Genomic DNA, 22,718 nt, shown 5'->3' on the forward strand with positions numbered 1-22,718 from the left:
TTCAAGGAGATGCTAACAAAATACTTTATCGTGAGAAAAGTTTGTGTCGACTTTGGAATACCATAGATAACTCCGTCTTTCTGAGATCCGCGGGAATATCTAAGGACATCTGAAGATCTCTAGAAAGACATTCATATCTGTTAGACATGCACAGTCCCATACATTAGTTATATTACCCCCTCTTGTGATGAGCTACGATACGCGATGCTGTTATTGTAGTCTTGAGCTCTCTAGTTACCTCCAGTAGGAATGTATTTCTTATTTCCCTACAGGTTAATTAGCACACAATAAGACTGGAATTGTAGCCCGCGCAGTAGGGTGACTTTTACGACAAATTATGCAGTGCGCGCGGTTATGGGAAAAACACATGATTTTACAAGCAACGCTGATTTTTCATAAATCAAAATCTATGGTATACCACCGAATGTCAAGCTGTGTTTAAGATAAGGAACGCGTTCATAAAGGTTTATTGGCGCGACCTTCTGATTGAAGTCAAGTTTAGTTTCATGTCTGTGCACTCAAGAAACTCGATTTACCATAGTGATGCATATATGTATGGGCAAAATCTTGTTTTGAATAATTCGGGGCAATTGACGTTGGGGGATGGCGCAAGGCATATCTATCAATGGACGTTGATCTTTTATTATTTGGATTGGTCTTTTTCGCTTCCCTAATACCTTCTTTATATTCATGCTTTTATCAAATCCAATCTTTATATGAAATTCATGATTAAGGTAGCGTGTACTGAATGTTCTGTTGTTCGAAATCCTGCTTTAAGCCCCCATCTCACTGGACCCGCGGCACGCTGGCGGCGTCGCTGCGTCCTAAACTGGATTTGTGTTACCCTTGACTTTATAATAGGAATATCATTCAAAACGTACAAGTATGAGCAAAAAGACAACAAAACACAAAAAAGCTTTAAAAGATTCGTTTTTTGTCGACGAAATTGATGTTGAGTGCTTTGTCAATTCGATCGGCCGCAGCGACGCCGCCAGTGTGCCGCGGGTCCAGTGAGAGGGGGGCTTAAGGGACCCGAAGCTGGTGTGCTACGGTTATACCGGTGGCTGGGGGCGCGTATCTCCATCAGCTTAATTGTCACTCAACTTGCACACTGCTGGACATGATTGAACTTTGTAATTGTGTCAAAGAACCTGAAGAATAAATCCGCTACATTGCATCAGCATGACGCATGTTCATCGGGTGTCCTTCATATTTCGACGAGCAAGATAAATAGCTTTCCAAGGTGCCAAGCATTAAATAAATCTATACCGGCGTTTGTACCATGAAGCAGTGTTTACACTGTGGCACCACACATGTATACCATCTTTGCACAGAACACATAGTCCTCATTTCGTTGTGCAAATTAAGGTACTTGAAGGTCTAGATATCAAAGATTCACATCACCATTGCTATCTCCTCTGTTCATGGGAAATACGGGGGGAAAGTCTTATCTTCCGCAACATTCTATTGCATATTGGGAGTCAGCCAAAATCTCGTGGGGGCGAAACCACGCGAGAGCTGATCAATTATAAGATGAAAGATGAAAGTTATGATAGTGCAGACCCTCTGCTGCAGGGTTTAAGGTGTCGAGTGTTGCTTTATCGGGGTTTGCCGAGATAGTATTTTTTGTGCCGTAACTCCTTCCGGCTCCGTATCGCAGGTGCTCATATAGACGTCTAGATCAGCTGGATATCGTCTTTAGCTTTATGACATTTTCCGGGCCGGAAGCCAGGAGGGCAATCTAAGCTGCGCGGATTCGTCTCCCACAGTAACATTCCAGCGGATACTTAGCTGGACGCGGCCCAGGGCAAATATTATTGTAGCCATCATTCTCATATTGTGCATATCATGTACTACCGACGTTGCGGAGTTTGCAGTGTCCTGTAGTGTATTATAGCCTACAAGATCCTACTAGACTACTTCAGTTCTAGCCCATGACTACCGACACGACATAAGGTACTCAAAGAACGTGACATCGCCTCCACCCACGTGCTCGACTTGGGCTGACCCACTGTTGTTTACAGACTCCTTAACGACTTAATGATCCCTCTTAACGACTATTTGTCCAGTCGTTTTCATCAGCAGTCTGCGGCTCATAATAGAACCTTCCGTTTCTGGAAACTGTCTACTAACTTTAGGGCCTGCGGGTATACTTCAGACCTGGGTGTGTCATACCTGCATATATGTAGTACTGGACAAGTCAGTGTCACCGCATCAAAGGGGCCGTCTTTACACAGGTGTTCGTGTGGATGGGCAGCTCCAACATAGGTTCCCAGGTATGTGTTCCGTCTAGCAGTGCGTAGTATATTTGTGAGTCCCGAGCTATGCGGTTTTTCTTTCTGTAGTGTTAAGTTTTTTCTTGTCTGTATGTACCAGGTTGTTATAGCCATTATGTTATGGCTTTCCATAAATAGATTTCTAAGGTTAATATACATGTCGAGGCTGCGGTTATGCTTAGATCTTTATTCTTATGAGCTGTCTATGATCAGGGCCTTTTTGTTAAATTCAATTCCAAAATTCACATTTCTGCATTGCTCTGAAGATCGAGCACATTTAGCTAGCAAGTGTAGGAAGAAGACACAATGTTTGTGTAGTTTCTTCTAGTAAAGACCTTTGAGAGAAGTCGACAGGTTCGATACAGATTTTCAGGTCCAATGTATCTTCTGGAGTTTCTAAGATTTTTTTGTTGCTTCAATCTTTTGTAGGTTTTGCGTGTCCATGCCGATATTTGTCTCTATCTCGCAAATGGCACAGATCGATGTATCAACCTTTTATCTGTGCGTTCTATTCTAGCGTTACAGTGGTTACAGTAATGTCAAGATTTACTTTCTGGCGTTATTTCTACGACATAACCATCAATTATTCAGCGATCTCTTCCCAATGGCCCACTAGAAATTTGTTCGAAACTACTGTCATTATAGATAAACATTAGCTGTTAACTCTACAGTCCACATTTTTACTGCACCTAAGCCATTTTCGCTGTAAACTGAGAGCTTCCAGATAAACCGATAGATGAGTTCCCATAACATCTCAGTGCAGACGGGGATTTGTAGAGAAGCTATAGAATACAGAGGCCGAGGCGGGGATTTGAGACATTTCATGATTCTGATCATTTATCATTCGATCAGAAGAGAAACATGCCAATGAACGGGAAAGTGCGAATAAATAAACGCCTTATTGGTGAAGGTAAAAACAACTCCGATATTCACTATCGTACTTGGCAGTAGTACAGTGTATAGTGATCTGAGAATTGTTTCATACTTTTGACTCGAAGTTTCAAAAAGTGGTTTTCAGAGCTGTCTGCCCGCATGTTTCATGTTAGATTTTTAATGTCATTTAAGACGTGTGTGGTTTTGTCTGGCAGTGTACACGAACGAGTTAAACAACAGATCACTTTTCTCCGACGATCTACAATAATATCTGCTTTTCTTGAATATTCTTCTAACTAATAGTCTGAGGAGAAGAAAGTGGTTTCGTCCGGTGCCAACTAATTAAACACATCCGATCCCCAGGTCAAAACACCGAAGCCTTTCCTATCAGAGGAATGCATGGCAACAGATAGTCGTTAAAGTCCTATTTTATGACACGCTATCTCACGATCTCTCTTCCTGGTATCTGTCTATGGAGATTACTATTTAGGCATTGGGACCTCCATAAAACGGGCTTAAATGGAAAATCACTGTGTCTGTTTCCGTTTTCCAAATAAAACCGGTTCTTAAGTACACCTGTTTTTAATCACAGATCGAGCCTGATCTCATGTTTTACTGGCAAAGTGAAACGAGGAAAACAAATACGAGTATACATAAACAGTAAAGGGGAGCTACAGCAAAGTAAATCAGGCATTTCATTTCTGCAATAACAACAACTTTGTGATCACGTAGCCTTCTAAACCAGGCATTTCATTTGGGCAACAATAGTAATGTGTGTCTTCTGTCAAAAAAGGTGTCTTTGCAATGTCTGAAAACTCAGAAAATGTTGGAGAAAACTTTTTCCAAAACCAATCATCTTTCTGGAGACGAGTTTTTGGATTCAGACGCGGCTTTGTCTAAATTAGGTTTTGTGGCGGCTAGTGGCGGCATAGGTAATCCATAAGGAGCTTGAAGGAGAAAGGAACGTAGTATGATAAGACTGAAGGAAAGAATAACGTCTCGTTGTAACAAAGGAAAAGCTTACCAGGAATAGTAATATTGAGTGATATTTTGGTTGATTCAGTCATGTTACAAAGGAGATTTTGACTGCTATTGTTCCACCAAAGCGTTGATGTATTTGACAGCGATGTAGCTTTTCTACATTATCAGTCAAATCGAAGCTGGTGGACAGCCACTCCTTCGAGTATTACATGTCATATGGTGAAGTTTCAGTCGAAGATAATGTTGATGCGGATTACGTATCTCGAAGGAATTACATATCTTTTTTATCCCCAAACTACCTGTTCCGAATAGAAATATAAGATCTAAAGCCAGTGCCTCATTTTCCGACGATGGTACATTGTATTAAGCAAGGAGGTTTAATCAATTGATTAAACCTCCTTGTATAAAGGTATAAAGGTTGAGATAACTGTTACGCTTCCAAAGCCCTGGTTGACGCAGGCGTGGCGCACCCCTTCTCGGTACTAACCAGACCGCCCACGCCCCGCCTGGTCCCGGTTTGACTAACGACCATGGATCTTGACAGGACCAGAGTGAACGGTCGCCATCTTGACAAACGGTACCGGCGGACGTGTGGTCGTGTGGGATGTATTCAGGGCAGAGTCTGTGATCTATGGCCGACATACCATTCTGTCGATCCGGTGAGTTTATCTTCCTTGGGTATGCTATTATTCTGAGGCCAAGGCTATGCTGTTATCGAACTCTATTCTACTCCATTCTAGTACAGGGATTCTTAACATAGCCAGGATGGTCACAACTTTTGTGTTTTCTTGTTGTTGTTGCATAATTGTCTTATCTACTGTGCTTGGTCTATCTAGATCTGTTCTTCATCATCATGTACAAATGTGAGACAGGATCCGTCCCTTTTAAGTGATCTTGTGTGCGTATTCTTGTAGACGAATTGTTTTCATTTTTCCTATATGATACTTGTGACACACACACACATACATGAACACACACACACACACGCTCGCACACACACACATAAACACACACACAGATACAAAGATACAGTGATACATACACGCTCACGTACAGAAAGTCTGACTGACTGACTCACTCATTCGCATACACATACAGAATGTACATACACTTGCACACACTCACACACATAAATACATACATACATGCGCACACATTCACGCACACCTGCACACACACTCACACACACACACACTCACTCTCACACACACACACATACACACACACACACACACACACACACACGCACGCACACACACACACACACACACACACACACACACATTTGTAAATCTTAATTACACTGGACATGATTATTTCATGTTATTAATTTATTTTACCAGTTGATACACTCAGTAGACTGTTTTTCAGGTTCCTTGGGTACGATGCAATATACAGATACGTTACCTCTCAGTAAAAGTCTATAATGTCCATTTTTAAAAGCCGATACTAAATATATAAAGTGTGTTATCTACATCATTGGCATCACAGTCTCTGTCTACATAGCTCTCTTGGGAAGTGAAAGGTCATCACACCAAAATCCTGACATTCCTTCGGAGAGTGTATTGAAGCGTGTTATTTATTAGTGTTTTATAGTGGTAGATATCACCACAGTAGATAACAGACTGATATCGTCAGACTTTTACCCATAGCTATCCACCGGGGCCTTTCCCAGTCTGCTATTGCCATCTACATGCATGACATACTGCACTACGTACAAACCCACAGCCTCGCCGACAGTTCTTCAGTGGCTTTCACGTTGACTTGTAAAATGACCTGTTTAGAAATGGTTTCTTTACTGTGGGGTTTTTGGCAGCCCTACCAGGCCTGCCCAAGTCAACAGAACTGGACATGTTCCAGCTCCTTCAGCAGGGAGTCAGGTTTTATGACCGGTGGGGCGTGTCGTTAATTACCGTGAGGTGGGCCTGATCAGGGGCGTGCCATTAATACCCGTTACAGGAGATGTAACTCAGCTCTTTCTGATTCCGAATGCGCATGCTATGAAATCGGGCATGAAGTTAAAAGTGCATTCTCTGCTGCGTACCTCCCGCCCCTTGCGGTGTACTTTCCTCCAGGTGGCCAGATACTTGTGGATTTTATTTCTCAGGTTTGTTGTTTCTGTGCCCGCGTGGTGATTACTCTGCTCACAGAGAACTGGCCTGGTGATCAGAGATCCCCGAGAGTATACCCGTCTGGGTGGAGCTGCAAAACCAGCAAAACAAACAATTAGAAAAGTTGCTTTGATGACACAAACCCTCTCCAGGGTATCCTCCTTACAGCTTTCTTTCGTAACCTACACGTACATGCATGGAGTCTGCTATGGAGGCTAATTCTCGACGGCACTCTGGTATCATTCCGTCCCCTCAAATTGGGGGAATATTCGCATGGAGGTGACGATTTGACTCGCTCATTTGAGGGGCAGGGGAGGTGGTAACAGCAAGATTTCGTGAGTAGGGGTAGAGCCACGCGGTACTGAGGGTTCACGTTTTCAGGTCTAAGGACAAAATACATCTCATTCCTACATATGGCCATATATGGAGTATCACAAAGCATCATGGGTCTACAAGTATCTTCACCATGCCTTTCCTGAGTCCCTAAAGCTAGAAGCGCTTACTTTTGCGCATCCGTCCTTTTTTATGTAGTTCTGTTTACACAATGTACAGAACCAAACATGACATTTCCCAGACACGTTCAGTCGGTGAGTAGCACTTCCTGCATGTAGCCTCCGTCGCAGACCCAACAAATGTTGTTGTTCCAGCTACCCGTGATGTTCTGATTATCAGCTACCGGGGCCTGATTGCTTGTCAGGAGTCGGCGACGAGGCTACTGCCTCTATGTGAATCGGTAGCCTTCTTTGCAGGCCTCCCGGGCGGCGCCGGCGTTTATTTTTGGGGGAGCGCTGATTCACGATTTTCAATCGGTCGGGACCGTATCTGCTTGGGGGGCCGTACCTGCTTGGGGGACCATATCTACCGTGGCGTGTATAGCTTTGCTTGGGATGGTTATGTGAAGGCTTCCTGTTGTATCGCCACGATGTCTAGCTACGTCTTTTCTTTCCATTGCGTTGTGACAAATGATATATCACAAGACAATTGGCGCCAGGCTCCAGGTGGTTTGGGTTTCAAGCCAGGGTACACTTCCCGTTCTGGGCGTGTTGTTGTACAATGTAGGCATTACTCATCACTTCTTGGAAATTTCTCGTTTGGACCATGTACGGCTGACTTCCTTCGGAGATGATTACATACTAAATATTTCATTTAAGATAATTTGGAGAAGGAGTCGGTCGGCCAAGGCTCCAGCTGGCTCCGGAGAGATAATTATTTTTTTCCAGATGGATGAAGAGATAGATCGATGCTGATTTATCACGCATAACAAGATTTCGGAGACCACATACTTCCCTCAAATTGCTGGAGGTTTTGGTAATTTTCTTGCTTGAGGCGCCCTTCTCCTGGACACGGACCAGCTCTATTTTCTGACACATGGACCTTTCAAGCACCTCTGACCCAACTTCCTGTCAGCGTCGTCGACGTGCCTAGCTTTTAAATGTCGATTGCGTGACTGTGGACACACACCAGAACAAACAAACAAACAAGCAAACAAAGAAGCAAACGCACCAAGTGATTACAATACCTCCGTTTTCACGGAGGTTATGAAACAAATATATTCAACAAAAGAAGCATATTAGGCAAACAATATAACAGGTAACCAACCCTCTATAAACTTGACTAGACATGCAAAGAGCTATCTATTTACGAAGCGCATGCCTGGGTACACACATGATACATCATGTAGTTTTGACGTCAAACTTACAAATATGAATCGATGATAAACTTAACCTGAACTAAAGAGTCTATGGATACATGTAATAGCAATGCATCCATGTTTTGACTTATATGTACCGATATGTAACTGATGTGATGTAGATAGCACTTCTTACCCACGAAATGCATCGTTACAGTTTCAGTACATAGAAATATGCATACTGCATGTTTCCGTCTTGTTTGAGTCATTTCAATAAGATCGGTAAGTAAAGAACGTTGACGCCAGGAAATTCCATCGATAAGTAGCAGGGACTTGGTGTAGAATTGATTGTGACAAGTTGATGTCTGAGGGATGAATAGTGCAAGATTGGATTAGCCTATACGCCAGCCCATTTAGGCTATGACTGCTCCCAGTCTTGATGCCCTAAACCTGGCTGGTCTCCAGGCTACATGGAAGTAATGCTCCCCGTCTTTATGGAGGGGCTTAAAGTTGATCCCGGCCTGGCAGCAACTTGATCTACCAAAGGTCACACTTTAAGGAGATGTCGTAAAACCGAACGCCAGTTAAATGGTGATGGATAATCGTTGGAGGTTACAAACAACGTTTATCGCGTACTAATTATAGCGGATAAGTTACACCTCATAAGCCATGATGAGGAGTACATGTAAACCGCCTTCCAGACGCTTCAAAGGTTATCCCGAGTAGAGGTATGTATCAGATTTTACAACCACGATATGCATTCGATTTTACGACTGTGGAACTAGCGCCTTGTCCCTGACCTGGCCGTGTGACCCGCCCTGCCCTGCCCCATGTAACTGACGATGTCTGTTGAACAACAAGGCTGTGTGCGCCATGATCTACGTTACTTCTGCCTCATGAGCTCACCGGAGTTACAACTTACAGGTGTACCTTTCTCGGTTAGCGGGTGAGAAGGAGAATCCATGGTTGGGACGGACTGACCTGTTACAACAAAGGTACGTTTGGGGGATTCTAAGACGTACAACATTCATGACACATTCTCCGATTCAGCGCGTTGTGGTACTCCTGCGGCAAAAGTGACGTGTAACTAGAAATAACAGTCAAACCTTGATACCTGATGCTGAAGAATGTTTGGCGCTAACGTGTCACTTAACGTATTTTGCTACGATTCTTGGTGGAGAGTTTATTTTGTGAAGACTAGAAAATACTCCGATTTGTTACTTAAGATGAGGTCAGCGTTAGCGTGGTGGACCAAGCATTAAATCATCATGATAAAGGATGATTTGTATACATAGGTGCAGTCAAGGATCTTGAAATGTACTTTGTCATCTTTAGACGAGGACTTCGACCTGGTGTTTTTCTTTACCTCTCTCCCTAAACGTTTCTGTAACGTCGGTATTCTATTTTAATGACCATAAAGTAGTATTCGATACCTGTAATGGTTTTGTGAGTCACTAATCCCACTATGAATGTTTAACTTACATGTGTGTCTAGTTTTGTGCAGAACTCCCAATCACGGAACTGAGGTACTTTAGACTCTTGACTTCTGCCGTGCAACCTCTCTGATGGGAGTTGTCTTGTTCCACTTTATTCACATGATACGCTACCAAGTGCAGCCGACGTTTCAAAACTAGAAATAAAACCAGTTTTGACGAATAGTAATTACCTTGAAAAACATTAGTAGGGAAAGAAATTACCTTTGACATTTGAGCAGACATGGAGTTGGTTTCTAGCGAATGTTCGATACAGTAAGTTGAAACTTAGTTATTTTTCGAGTGAATCTATCTCTGTGTGTAGGATATCTACATATATACACCGTACACCCAAACAGCATCTCTTAAGGTCGAATTTAGAGAGGGCATTACATACCCTGTTGACATTTAGCTCATCAAGGTCACTCGAAAACATCTCACAGTCTCTCCAATCACCGCAAGTACATTTTGTACGACCTTGAGGCTCAACACTTAAACCACGGAAAGCACTTTGGTGTACACCAGAGGCCGTAATGGTTTGGAAGGCATTCCCTGGAAAGCCCAACAAACGGTACCAAAGAGATAACGCATGTTGTAGGATCGGACCTTCAGAACGCAAACGCGGTATATTTCGTGTTCCTGAAGAGGAATATGCAAATAAAGCATGTGTATAATCCCAACAAAGGGACTTAGATTACACACAGTTTTGTTGTTCAACAGACAGCGTCGGTTACATGATTGGGTACCCTACACTGGGCAGGGCGGGGCACACGACAGGCTGTGGCACACCTGTCATCTCCTTACTTTATTGGGGCACTTGTTGCAAGGCGTGTCACGTAATACTGCTTATGTATACGTAGAAGAGCGCCACTGCTCCTTTTTTTCGAAAAGGAAGCAAGGTGACTGCGCGCGAATGTCGTCCCTAAAGTCTAGTTAGTGCAGCCCAGTCCGGTGTGAGTATGCGGGATTTATAACAACGCCTGTTAGTTGTAGTGTAATGAGACATAATGGCGCCAAGCGGAGACGGGTCGTAAACTTCAACACGCTAAGTCGTCCTGATTCCTCTGGTGGTTTGTAGAGGGCATTTTGCTTACACCCCATTCCACTGGGGTGGCGTGATTTGACAGAGCGCTCAACGAATTTCATAGAAGAAAAACGAATCTTTTTACGCTTTGTATGCTTTGTTGTCTTTGCAGTTATGCTTTTGATTGATATTCCAATGAAATAAAGGATAACACTAGTCCAACTCAGGTCGCAGCGAGGTCACAGCGCGATCGCCCTCTAGTGGAATGGGGGCCTTAGTGGTTTGTTTTGTTGTTTAGTTGGTTGGCTAGTCGGATGGTTTGTTGTTGTCGGTCGGTTGGTTGGTTGGTTGGTTGGTTGGTTGGTTGGTTGGTTGGTGGCCATAACAGTATTATCTGATAAACATAGACGGTTGCATAAAATATACACCCGTCTGATGATGATGAACATCGAATCTTACAAATCATACGTCCAGTTCATGCATCTCCAGAACAGATAAAGCTATAGAATAGCCTTGAAGAAGGTGACAGATGGTCACCGAAACGTCGGTTGAATAAATCTCTTGGTTGTGTAAAAAAAGTCTTTTTATTCAGTGACTTACCAACCTGATGAAACTATTCACGGAGATAAAGCTATAGCAGAAAGTTAAAGAGAGGATTAAAAAAAGGACTAAGGGGTAATAATATGCTGCTATGAAAAGCTATGATGATTGACAAGCTAGGGACAATTGATATCCGCGACGGACTCCCCGTTTGCAATAAAATCAATTTCATTTCGATTCAATATTGTTTTAACATATCAATATTGCAGACATACATCTTCTGACGTGCACAATTATCGGCCCTTTTTCAGAATGTTAACGTTCACTGAACAGACTCGTTCCACAACTGTCTTGTCATGACATTTGTTCATGTTTAATGGCCCCCGACTAAGAACTGGTAAACGTAAACATTTTAGTTTCAGACATAAATATCGCAGTTATCTTGACATTAAGGGTACAGTAGGCGACGTTCTGAAATCCAGGCGACCGGCCCACCCACGTCCATTTACGGGACACAACCTTTAAAATTCTTTCTAAAATCGACGTGTTACTATTTCGTCAGCCCTTGTTTATATACAGGTGTAAATTTCTCTTTAAGGATCTTAGTCAATCAAAAGTCTTCGTTATAAAGAAGGATGGATCTTTTTCGCGGCGTCTTCTATCTATGTCATAAATGTCTTCTTTTACATTTGCACAACGATATTTGTTTGACTGATGACGCCGTACGGTTTAGCACTTGTTGTGGAGTTAAAATGTGAAACCAATAACTTGCACTTTGCATTATTTATTGAAGAAGTGGATTTCTGTTTAAGTGTTGTTTTTTTCTCGACTGCAATTTGAGAGTGTTTCGAATGAATGATAGTTGCAGAAAATATCAATACAACCTTGGTGACAGTGTCGGTAGATGTGCGTTGTGAATGAGTCTGTGTACAGTCATTGGTTATCCTGTCAAGATAAAAATGTCGCAATCATTTCTATATTATCAGTACATTAGGCGACTTACCGTTCATAATGGATATCGAATATCACCATATGTCCTCAGAGGAAAGGATGGCATTCCAGACTCTCATGTTCCAGGCAGGTTTTCTTTAAACCTCAGCACAGCAGGAACATCGATCGGCGACGGGTCTGCGAGATCTAAAGGACAATTTCGACATAACTAGGCCCGGTGGTCTGTCGATCTGAGCTCGATATTTAGTGTTCAGCCGATGTACGCAGAGTCAATGTGAAGGGTTAGATGTTCAGGTATAAAAAATAATCTTCAGTCTCAGTTGATCTTTAAATTCGGCGACTCCCGGGCGATCAACAAGTATGGCCGAAGCTCATCGACTATGCGGCGTGAGAGAGAAGGTGTATCACTGTGGCCGCCTTTATGGATTGTTTTTTTATACTGCGTCATTTATCCCACTCAGTTTGTCGTCTGTTTCACCATAGCCAGAATATATCGTTTAGAAAAGTTCCTGCATAGCTAGATCTATCTTATCGCGGTGAGCACTGTTCAGAAGGCTTTGACTGTCAGTTTGACATAACGATAATCATATCTATCCGCTGCAGTGCGTTCTTTCGCGACTCTGTCAATCGGCTAAGCCGTCCTGATCGGTTTGAACTGTTCTGGCACTATAGGCAGGCCGGGGTTATCTCGCATTATTGCATGTCTCTGTTCATTGCTTTGGAAGAATTTGACGTCATGAAAATTTTATCTTGGCGATATATCAAAGCAGCATGTCACGTCTGCGTGCATTTGTTAGACAGCCCTTGTCGCTTTGACGGGTTATCTATACTGACATCTGAATGCTTTCACATCTCCAAAGCGCCACGGAATCGACAGAACGAATCCCAGTCAAACCTGCGAAAGACGAAAGAGCTTGAAAACGCAAAGGTTGTCTGGGCCTGTAGCAAAACTCAATCTATCAAAGTGCGTTGCAAATTGACAATAAATCCAGACCCCATCCCAACTTTACTCTCGGTAAGTGCGTGCATTATAGAAAAAGCAGGCGGGGTATTAAACCAAGGTGACCTCATATCTATAATCTGATTACCAGAGGCGATAGAGTGAAATAGATAAGGTAAATAGTTGATAAAGAGGTTACATCTATTAAGATAACCATTTTATAGACTGACTTATACATTTTGCATTTGCTGGAACAGTTTCTAAAAGCGTTGATTGAAAATCCAATGAAGTGTGTATTGATGATAGAGTGTTCTGGACGACGACTGTCCCTGAAATAAACGGTTTTGTCATTTGAATGCCATCGCCAGGCCATCACTATTCCTCCGCGACATCACGGGACATTTGCATTGCCCGACATGGCCCGGGGATGCCGTTCATCACATATCTCTGATTTCTGGTTATTCATCAGTGATAAGACTTTAACTGTCCTACAGGGGATTCGACTAGCCACGATTACGGGCTACTATTGCAGGTTATGAGCCACTGTTTTACAATACAAGGAATGCTTTTGGGGAGACTAAAGGGTCACAATAAATGGCAGTAATGCATGTAGCCCTATGGGGAAGTTAAGAAAAAGAAGGTGTCATTATCTCAGGAATCAAAACATCAGACTACAATAACTTACCCTCAAATACTAACCAGTTATGTCGACTGTCATCAGATTCATCCCTGACAAATTCTATACGGCTATTCTCCAGATAACATACCCCCCCCCCCCCCCTAATCAGAGCCCTTGGATAGGTCCTACAGGCTTCAGACACCCAGTTGAAGACCATCCCACTATATCAGGGAGGTGCCAAACCCCACAAGGTAGAGAAAGACCATTTATTTCAACTAATTCAGCAAATACAGTCTATCTCACCACAGTCACTCCTATATTGCCCAGATTTCACAAAAATCCCACCAAAAAAGGATTTTCAATGGTTTAAACCCGGTTTTTTTACTTGGGGTCTCTCATCGTGGGGTCTGGGCGCAGGCGCAATCCCTCTAGTCTCCCCTTTTCTCCAACAACACCGCAGGCACAGAGGCAGAGATGTTTACACGTTCTATACATAAATGACGCCGCTATTACGCAGTGTTATTTCCCTCTTGCTAAAATTTTACTACTTGGAAAGTATTATCAGTGCGTCATCACTGGCCGATAGAGAACTGCCTGTTCTTCCTGTTGACGATAAGTGACGGAATCCTTTGAGTGCTCCGTGCGTGTGTTAACTGTTCCTTAAGCTTTATCCTGGGATCGTCCAGCACAGTTATCTGTTCTGACGTCTAAGACTCATATACGCATCCATTGGGCGCGACTAAGTGTTCATATCTAGATTTTTCTTGTAATTGACTGGGGGCTGCCTGACGTTTTTCCTGTATTTGGGAATTTCCTACAATTTCCCCCGATGGCAAATTGATCATCACCAAGTACTGTAGGCCCGACGTCACCGGAATTGTCGGCTGTAACTCCCTGCCTTTCGACTAAGACCTGTTTGGTCTTTTTACTCTTGAAAACAGCGCTTACGCGCCAGTTGGACGCCTGATCTTGATGGGCTATTGTGATAAACCTAGTCGGGAGTCAATAAATCATACGTTGTTTAATTTCCACTTAGTCGGTCGTTGAACTTACCCATGGATAAGCAGATGCTATGGTGGAAAATCGTAACATTTCTGGCCACCATGGTTGCTTCTCAAACAAAAATCGGGGCAGCAGGCAGACGTTAACATCTGCTTTAAGATTCCATGGAAAGCCCTTCGAAAGTCCCTTTAACTCATGCCCAATCAGACGACTACATCGAACCAACAGGTCTGCTAGGGAGAGCTGAGATTTACCTCCAAGTGTGTGCTGAGTCCTTGTGACGTCAGTGTGTGCTCCAAAGAGAATACGTCATTGTGTATAGCTGCTCTGGAGACGTCAGTCGCTTCCTTTGCGGTGCGAGGAAGAGTTTTGTCTCGTCTCTTTTCTTCTTTTCCCTTCTGGTACTGGCGTCAAGGTGGATTTTGCTTGTACCTGGAAGGCAACGTGTTAATGGGAATAGTTCCTGTCATCCCTGGCACCCTCAGGCATCTCGTCAGGGGCTCCCATGGGCGTATGTCGTTCAACCAAAAGGTAGGCAATACTGCGTCTAGATTTAGTCATCGAGCTACTTTTCATATGAAGTGTTAAGTATTCCCTCAAAGGTTACCTGCTGTAGAAAACGCTTCGCTCGCTGGAGAAATATTCCCGTTGTGCAACGTTTGAAATATGCAACTACGTGGCAACACTATAGCTATCTCCGTCTGTACTGATATCTCACAGTCGACGAGCTTCGGCCGCATTTATTGATCGCCAGAAGGTCGCCGAATTTAGAAATCACCGGAGACTCGAACGTATCTTACCTGAAAATCTACCCATCATATTGGACAAGGCTCGGGGATCTACGATCATCAGCCAATCTCTAAAATTGCGCAATGATCCAGAGAACACTGTAAGTTTGGGAAAATGCTGAAAACGTCATGTAGAGTCCGCAGACCCGTCGATTGAGCAATCTTTTCTGCCGTGTGACAGGGGTAGAAAATACATTTTGGACTATGGACCAAATCGAAGCACTCTTCTAAGTTTATAGTTCAGCAGCAGTGAAGCAAATCTTACTACAATACGTATCTATATGCTGCACACCCACTCACAACATCATATATGTGTTGTTTTCCTGTTCTTCGGTACTTTACCAGGCATGTATGCAGTTATGCGGTGAGTGTTTCCTGTGTGAGGGTCTGTTGCATGTGCTAAAAGTAGTCCTGCTCTGTTTATTGGTGGTCCGAGGTGTGAAAGATTCTGATTAGTAGTAGCTGACCAGCTTACCGTGGGCTTTGTTATCAGCCTTCGGTACATACTTCAGTAAATGAGACCATGTTTAACTCAATAATTCCAAGTGTTCTTCACGGGAGACGATCGCATTGATTGCCTTCCACTCCGCTACTGTTCTATAGGGGTCCTGTTCACTTAGCGTGTCCTACAAGGTATTTGGCATTTATAAGCACGACTTTACATCTAAATCGCTCGATTAAGGGCAGATACGATTACAGGACCGGAAGAAAACCACAAAGTGACTCCTAGCTCTTTCTAAGCTGATAGAGGATGCCAGTTACTCATTAACGCATTTGTGCTCCTTGATGTAGTGATTATACCGTAAATCTGTCCGTTTAAGCGCTCTTATCTCTGCTGTGTCAACATGTAATGAAACCGTTAATTAGGGCTGTATTTTACTGTAGTGGTATTTAAAACATAGCACGTTATTCGCGCCGTCTTGGCGCCACTGTTTCCATGCCCAGGAGTGTATATGGTTTATCAGCTGTGCGCCAGGTTGTCCACACAAGAACTATAAAGTGTGGAATAACGCGATAAAATGTATGGACACGCCACTTGTCGGTTTATTGTTGATACGGTTGGTAAGTAAACTAAAATGGTACCACACACCTTTTCCTACTGACAATTTTTCTGCTGTGGCTTGCTTTGAACCCCATCGCTCAAACTCTGGGCGTCAATTGCCAGTGACAAAGATTTACCGCCGAAAATTCCCCTTATAGGGGTGAAGATGTGTTTGAACCTGTCCCTACGTTTGACCTTCAGGTTGACCTTTGTGACCTTCCTTTTCGGCAATGAAGGACGCGGGAGTATTTCCTCGCATCATAGACAACGGCGCAGACGACAAAATCAAATGTAATCAAGATGGCTACTGGAACCTATCAAAATAACATTTACAACGTTATAATATAATTTGTTACAGATATATTGGACAATAATGCATAAACACCCTAGTCCCACAATATACAAATATACCAACAGGTTGGTCTTGACGGAAGAATTTGGATTTCCAGTTATGTTTTGCCCACGATAACTACATGTAGTATTGACAGATGTTTAAGAGGAACGAAGACTCGACGAAAATGGTCCAACAAGATAAAACAACTTCTGTTCAGGACATTTCAACGGTACCGTTAATTCTAAATCAGCCGTAGACAACTTTGCATTACAAATCAGAGCAACACAGAAATTGTTCAGCCCGTACAACGCTTCGGATGTGCGGCTGAGACGAAGTGATAGCACCGCCATTGCTCGCGCCGCCATGGTTCCTACCAGCCATGAATAAGCACCTGTAAGCCGCCGATAAAAGGTTACACTGCCCCCACAGACAGGCTAAAGTACTCTCCTTTGGGACGCAACATTGCCTCTGAGAGGATAAAACGCAGTTGTTGAAAGTCTTGTCTATGGTCTAGACAGGGCCTAAGTTACCTTTATAGCCTATTATGAAGCACAGAGCGACCTCTTCCTTGGAAGCTTGACCTTACTCCAACTTTCTTTGATCCATGCTTCTGCCTTGTCTTTGCTACTTTTGTGTCTATATTGAAGGATTGTCGAACTCCGCGCCCTTGAAATTTTTTTCCTTTGACTTCATGAAGACGCCGAGACGGTCAGCTTCTTCTTCTTAAAGTCACTCACAATGTGGCAGACGTCACCGAGTGAGGGATCACGCTCCATTATGTCAGTACACTGGAAGGGCATCCTGTTATACTTTAACATTATACAAAATGAATTAAAAACCGAGACATCGAGACATCCTGTTATGGTTCATGTTGTTCTTCGTCATGGCGTGGGAGGATGATGGACGTGACGAGATTAGACCTGAATCTTTCTATAAATCGGTCGATTTACCCCGCTGACTTCTGTCGACAGGGATTGCTACTGTCACGGTTAGCGGTGGCCGAACGTCAGAGGACGGGGGCGGTGTGGATGGGTAGGATAACTTGGAGAAAAAAACAAGGATGGAAAGAGCAACGATGAAAAGATCACTCGCATTTTAGTCTCAGAACAGCCTTACAACATACAGCTATATACATGATTAGAGGACAGGTGTTTGTTTGATGTTTTTGTTTTGCTTTTGCCTTATGATGAACGTTCTATCGTTCTGTCCTCCATCAGGCATACGAAACCGCTATGTCACACTTGTGCGCGCATCCATGTTCGCCTGGACCACACGATAGGTCTGCCAATTACTTGTAACGTTAACGGTTGCACGACCGTACGCAAGATGGCTAAAGATTGCCGTGGAACCATCTGAGGCGCACCAAATATGTACATTGTGCATATAATCTATTGTAGTTTGTGGTGTAAAGCATAGCTGAGGTCTGTCCAAGATGGCTGCAGTTTGTCCTGAAGTGGCCCCTCATCTGAGGGCCGCGCCCACTGTAATCCCAACACATCCAATCTCCCGGCGCAAGTCCAGGGGCGGTTATTCCTTGTCCCCGTGGTATTGATTGTCCCGTTGGATGCCGTTCTCATGAATCCGTAGCTCCATTAGTCTCTCGCCTTTATTTGCTGCATTGATTCTCTGGTGACCCATAAAGCTCGGGCCACTGATTTCCGTATTCCGGGCATAGAGGTGTGGCTAAAGTAGGGATGCTCATGCTGGAGAAGACAATCTATTGGTGATAAAGTACGTGTCCTATACAGACCTTAATAGTCACGTAATGCTGTATAACGACATGGGCCATGTTTAGAAGATTAGGGACTTTCACCAAAACTGCTCAATCTCTTTATTTTATGAAGGAGTAAAGCATACGCAGGTAGAAATGGTAGAATGCCCGGTGTGTTCCGAACCTAGCTCTTGCTGATGACCTACCTTTGGGCATTTTGTTGGAAACTTCACATGATGGAATGTAATACTCCCTTTTGAGCAGTATTGTTTCATCTCATTATTTAGTGAAAAACATCAGTTACGTGCGTACTCATTCCTTAATCCTAAGTAATAGATGTTGGCGGTAGATCCGAGACCCATGGGAACTTTCAGTAAACTTTTACACAAGCTGAAGCATTAGTTAATGTCACATTTTCTTCTGATTTATGAACCTAACAAGCTTATAACAAAGACTATTCCCACATGAAGGTCCAATATTGAAACCAAAGCACATTGAACCAAGTACAGCAGTGGAAGAAAACTTCCAGGTCTCTATAGATCCACAACCTTGCCAGAAACAAGTATGGTTCCCCGGGGGTCCATTAGCCGTGTGCTCCGCTGGGTGTTCAGTAACTCCCCACATCACTCAGAACATTACTGCTGCACCCCGGCGGTTCGGCCCGGAGGTTACCGGTTTTAGCATTGTAGAATACAGTAAAGAAACACATCAACATTAACAGTGTACGTGCTCGGCAGAATTAATAGCTAGCTGGTACTTGACGTCTGTCTGTGGCAAGTTTGAAGTTTGTCAGCTACACCGACAGATATGTCAGAAATCTCAGTCTAACTTCTCGTAACGTTACATGGGACTTGGTACTACAAAAAAGATTCAACAGTTTCTTAACCAAAACTAAATCATTTCACCTCGGCCACATTTACAAAAGTCATTTTCCTAATCGTTTTTAATATTCGTAAAGATTGATGGGTTGTCTTGGGGCACTTGCTGTGTTTTAAGATTAAAGATGTGAGTGTGTCCTCGGTTTGTATTGTACCCCCATTTGTATATAGATCACATTCGCATGTATCATACCGAGATGATATTAGATGATTACATATATCATGATGATCTTACATCGGTCACTTTGCGGAATAATAGATTATGGTGGTTTATGATGTGAAACATGATGCTTTAAAGAATATTAAGCATATCACACCCCAAGAATGATTAAAAATGATTACAGCAGTAAAAGACTTGAAGCCCTGCTGTGAGATGAATATGTAGTTACTCAATCGGAAACAGTGGAAATGTGCGATAACGTCACGCACTGATCAGCTTGAGAAGTTTCTTGATAAAACCAATAATCTGCAATAAAACCATACTCTTCGTGTGGAGTGCCAATTATACGATAAATACTAACAGCTTATTAAACTCTCTTCAGCAGACTTTCGCACGCTTAGTTTTATTGAAAGCTCCATCTTCCTGGAAGTGAAACTTATCAAACCGTACCTAACTGCGCACAGTGCACAGTGAGAAGAGACGAATCGACACCGTAAACCTTACTGAATGAAGTACGTGTTCTCTCGTTGCCTATTTTTCTCCTACCTGCATTCATGGTAATAAAGGAGCTCATAAGAGGTGACAACGCTACGCTTTGACTATTGTAACGGTGACGCCTGTTTCCTCAGTGCCCGTCTATCCTGGTGGCAAAAGCTATGTTTGGTTTGCGCTTGTGATTGACCTTGTATGCTTTGTCATTTCTATTGGCTCACCTCGAACGACTTCCAGTGTTTTCCGTTCAGGCGTTAATCTTCTTCATCAGCAAATGGTGCTGCGTGGACGATCCTTGAAGCTCGCCCATAAGTGGTATCAAGGGATGCGCGCTGAACGTCCCATTCCCGAGATAAGTGCTTCCATACGTGTGCTGGAGTATTGAGCCATTCTGATGACGCTATGGTGGGCGGTATGATTTAGACATTAAACAGTGAGGGGATCAAATAAGATCTGAAATTACGTTGTGGTAAAAACGCCCTTGTGTATAGCGAAGTTCTTCCCACGCGATGTCATTCCAGTTTGATAGGATCCGGAGACAAGTGTTGATAATGATGAGTGCCAACACTTCTCGTTTGCAGGAATCCATGTGGTCACAATCCAATTATATAGTACAGGATTTGATTTGATCCCGTTACCTTCCAGTGATCACAGTGGGCGTGATTCCCCCTTTGTTCCTAACTGCTTTTTTCTAAGAGATATCTAACTTTCTATGAAAACATAATCTCCATATTGTTGCTGAGGCCCTCTGTAGTCCCAGTAGCACATGGCTGCCTAGGACTCGGTGATGTATGCTACTATTACCTGCCTCGGGGAACTGCAGAAGTATGGGGAAGTGTTAGAGGTCAGTAGATAAAACGCGGTGAAATTTAATAAAAAAATAAGCGGCTGGTTCTACCGTCTAAGGTCATGTAAACGCTCCTTGTTCTAAGAGATATATAACTTTCTATGCAAGTGAAAATATCTCCATATTGTCGTTGAGACCCTTTGCAGTTCTTTAAAAATACATAACTTCTCCAGGTTTATACTCCTGTCGCTGGCGGAAGTACGTGCCACACGTCGGCGTGACGACTGTCAATTACGGGTGGACTTGCCTCATGATCATCTCGTAGTCGACTAGTCAGCAGTAGGTCCTTATCGTCTCTCTTCTTAAAGCTGCTGCCACCACTAGCGTGTCATTTTATCAAGATCAATCGCACGGAACTTGTAATTGTGTGTTGAAGTTAGTGTACAGAGTGGAGTCTTCGGGTCTTGATTATGGTCACGGAGAATGGATGTGACAAAGTGCGCGCAAGACTTCGGGAAATAGATTTGGAGTTGTGATCACGCCAAGACTTATCATTCAAATCCATTCATTTCTTACCATGCATCGTTACCAAAAGGTGCCCTCACGTACGACTATCTAGTACCTGGCAAGCAGTAATTGTCTCGCTGATACACCTTTGACGTCAGTAACTTCTCAAGGGTTTATACCCGAAGATGTGTTTTTTGTCTCTGTCTGTGCGCTGTCTGTGTTGAAGTATGTGAGGTCAACAGACAATTTTCGAATCAAAAGAAGTTAAACGTCTCTTGGGGAATGAAACTGAGTCTCACGTCTGAATTTCTAAATCTCAAACACAAAAACATGCTAACATTACAGCGACTTGGGATGTGATGAAGAAACAACTGTACCCAGGATTTATCAGCGATCGCTAGACCCATTATATACCACGGGGATACAGTATTTTCCTGTGCCTACTTTGTCATAGCTAGATACTCGTGAGTAGCATCGAGTGGCGTGATAATAGGGTGTTTTGGCCCCGGAAGCAAGAGGTCCTAGGTTCGAATCCTCTGACATGCCCCGATACGTTGTGCCCTTGGGAAATATATGTATATATATTTTAGTGTGCGCTATTCCATGTCTTTCACTCTGTACAAAGGGAAAATTGATAATCCATGAACACTATAACCTTGCGTTTTTGTTCATTTACAAACAATTTGCTTTGCTTATTCACGGAACACATATGACATCATCGTGACGTTTGTAAAATAAAACCTTTCGGTAACTCCAGGTTTACCTGTCCACGGGGCTTGCAGACGTGTTCTGGAGACATCCGCGGTTACGACATATAACCCAAACATCCAAAGTTCACACCCATTGTGCAATAACTCACATTTTCTCAGTAATGTTGGCTGAGACATGGCTTTCCGACATCCCCAGACTGTGACTTAGTGTGTCCCAGTAGCACATGGTTGCCCAGGTCCCGGTGATGGAGGTTACTATTTCTTGCCTCGGAGGGACCGCAGAAGTATGGGGAAGTGTTAGGGGTCAGTAGATAATGCGCTGAAATGGACTGGTTCTCTCGTCTAAGGACCTCTAAACGACGTGGAAAACACAAATCAACGCTGGTCCAAATCTTCAATCAAAAATGACGTGCAGGCTACGTTTTAGGGATATGGTTACATCAGGCCATATACCGACAATCATGAAAATCGATATGACGGGTCAATTTATGCAACTGCTATCTATGCGTTTTGGTACTCTTGACTACGGCAGATCCTTGCCTATTGATAGTCGCGGTTTAACCGGATCTACTGGATATGGTTACATCAGGCCATATACCGACAATCATGAAAACGTATCTATTGGATAATTTGAATCCTCAAAGCACTTTTGTATTGAACTGAACAAAGCACATTTCTTTGCTTCGGCTATACAGAGTACCAGTACAATCGCCGGTATCCCACGATATATGACAGTTGATACTGTTTCATTCGAGACGGAGTGCCTCATAGCATCAATCACTCCATAGGAACATGTTCCAGTACTGCTAGGTTCGCATGGTCGCAAGGAGCTTTCAGTGTTTTTGAACTACTGACAGTAGATCCATCGGAAGTTGCTCTAGATCATTACC

Source organism: Branchiostoma lanceolatum, chromosome 3 (genome assembly GCF_035083965.1).
Source record: "Branchiostoma lanceolatum isolate klBraLanc5 chromosome 3, klBraLanc5.hap2, whole genome shotgun sequence".
Lineage (NCBI taxonomy): Eukaryota > Metazoa > Chordata > Leptocardii > Amphioxiformes > Branchiostomatidae > Branchiostoma > Branchiostoma lanceolatum.